This window comes from Lynx canadensis, chromosome A1, assembly GCF_007474595.2.
Source record: "Lynx canadensis isolate LIC74 chromosome A1, mLynCan4.pri.v2, whole genome shotgun sequence".
In the NCBI taxonomy this organism is placed as follows: Eukaryota; Metazoa; Chordata; class Mammalia; order Carnivora; family Felidae; genus Lynx; species Lynx canadensis.
The window spans coordinates 56,431,853-56,434,519 of NC_044303.2; the positions used below are offsets into that span (position 1 = coordinate 56,431,853).

At 43.9% G+C, this 2,667-nt stretch overlaps 1 pseudogene; it reads right to left on the bottom strand.

The window, feature by feature from the left end:
* Positions 1-1,113: 1,113 nt before the first annotated feature.
* On the bottom strand, positions 1,114-1,692 carry LOC115508870 (annotated as a pseudogene).
* Between the last annotated feature and the right edge of the window lie 975 nt (positions 1,693-2,667).

Sequence of the window (2,667 nt, forward strand, 5' to 3'; positions counted from 1 at the left end):
TTTGTTCCCCACCAAACTGAGCTCTGTCGTCCGGGGGCTCAGCAGCTTTCCCTCCCTTTGTCTTCCAGCCTTCCCGCTTTCCGAGCAGAGCTGTTAACTTATGACCTCCCAGACGCTAAGTCGCGCTTGCTGTCGGAACACAGTCCGTCAGGCCCCTCCGCTTTTGCAAGCCAGACTCGGGGGCTCTGCTTGGTGGGCGAGCCGCCCCTCCGCCCCGGCTCCCTCCCGCCAGTCCGTGGAGTGCCCACCGCCTCTCCGCCCTTCCTACCCTCTTCCGTGGGCCTCTCGTCTGCGCTTGGCTCCGGCGACTCCGTTCTGCTAATCCTCTGGCAGTTTTCTGGGTTATTTAGGCAGGTGTAGGTGGAATCTAAGTGATCAGCAGGACGCGCGGTGAGCCCAGCGTCCTCCTACGCCGCCATCTTCCCTCCTCCCAAAACTTGAAGAAACTTTTTAACCACTGTGTATTTTTGGCAGCCTTGTCAAAGATCAGGTGACTGCATATGTATTGGTTATTGCTGGACTCTATTTTGTTCCATTGATGTACATATTTATCTATGCCAGTACCACACTTTTTAAAATTATGGTAGTTTTGTAATATATTTTGAAATCAGGGAGTATGATGCCTCCAGCTTTGTTTTTGTCAAGATTTCATTGGCTACTTGGGGTCTTTTGTGATTCCATATCAATTTTAGGACTGTCTTTGAAAAATGCCATTGAGATTTTGATAGGCATTTGATAGCATTGACTCTATAGATTGCCTTGGGTAATATGGAAATTATAATAATATTAAGTCTGCCAATCCATAAATACAGGATGTCTTTCCATTTATTATGTCTCTTTAAGTTTTTTGTTTGTTTTTGTTTGTTTGTTTATTGGTGCTTTGTACTTTCAAGTTTAGAGGTTTTAGCAACTCCTTGGTTACTCCTTGGTTAAGGTTACCCAAGTATCTTATTCTTTTTATTTTTCCTGACAACCAGTGCTTTATTAGTGAGGAGCCTTGGTTGAGGAGTGGGGAGCTAGGATGGACAAGAAGCTCCCAGCTTAAGGAATTTTCCTGGACATCAGGCATTCCTCCATGCATATTTCAAGTAATCACATTCATGGATGAAATCTTCAGAGGGGAGAGCGCTGTGACTGAAAGCAGCAGGGATGGAGGGGCTCCCTAGGCACAGCTGAGTCTGTGGGACAGCAGAACTTCTCCAAGTTCCAGGTGACATCATTACATCACACTGAAACCAGGTGATGAACTTGGGGCTGGTCATGAGCACTGGCATCATTACTGGGGGTTGGAAGAGCCTCCTGTAGGAAGTTGAAGAGGGGGTGCCCTTGTGCACCACTCCCCTCGCACTTCTCAGAAAGCATGAATTTGGTCTCGAACCTGTTCTGAGGTCTGAGGAACTTGAAGGAATTCAGGATCTTTTCCTTCCTGGCATTTCCTGATGCCAGCACCGCTTGCATGGGAAGCAAATATTGACCAGTCCCCTGGCAGAGGTGCTGCTGATGCTTGTTCTGGGCATAGTCCTGGATAATTGTACCTCGGAGCGACACCGCATTTTTGGTCAGCAGCATGTTGGCCCCCAGGAACCCAGGCTCACAGGCTCCTCCCTGTCCAGCAGGCCCTTGGGAAAGGCATTCCTGGAGCGCTGGGGGCTGCAACTGCTGGTTGGTGGCAGGGAGTGCAGCTGCGCACATGGCCCGGCTGTGGGACCAGAGTGCACAGCTCTTTTGGTGCTCTTTTAAACGGGATCCTGAACAGACCAATAGTGAGTAAGGAGATTGGATTTGTAATTAAATACCTGCAGCAAAGGAAATCCCAACACCAAAAGGCTTCACTGGTGATTTCTACCAATCTTTAAAGAAATAATAACAATACTGGTCAAACTATTCCAAAAATCTGAAGAGGAAGGTCTACTCTTAAACTGATTTTATGATGCCAGCATTACCTTGAAACCAAAGCTTGAAAAAGACACTACAAGAAAAGAAAACTATAGGCCAGTGCCCAAAATGAACAGACATGTAAAAATCCTTAATAAAATATTGACAAACCATATTCCGCAGTACATTAGAAAGATCATATACCATGACCAAGTGGATTTATTCCTGGGAGGCAGGGATGGTTCAGTATGTGCAAATAAATTAATATGATACACCACATTAACAGAAATAATAAATCATATGATCATTTCAGTAGATGCTGAAAAACACATTTGAGAAAATTCAGCATCCTTTCATGATAAAAAAAAAAAAACTGTTAACAAATTACGTGAAGGAATTTACCTCCACATATGACAATCTCCTAGCTAACAGCATATTCAGCCGTGAAAAACTGAAGTCTTTTCCTTTGAGATCCAGAGTTACATGGATGCGCACTTTTACCACTTCTATTCAACATAGTAATGGAGGTACTAGCTAGAACAGTAAGCAAGAAAAAGAAATAAATGCACCGAAATTGGAAAGGAAGAAATTAATTTATCTCTGTTTGCATAGGGCATGATTTTGTACGTAGAAAACCCAAAAGACTCTACAGAACAGCTGTTAGTACTAATAACTGAAGCCACTAAAGTTGCAGGATACTAAAACCAACATGCCAAAATCTATTGTGTTTCCATAACAATAGGGTAACTGAAAAGGAAATTAAGAGATCATTTAAAAATATCACATTAATAC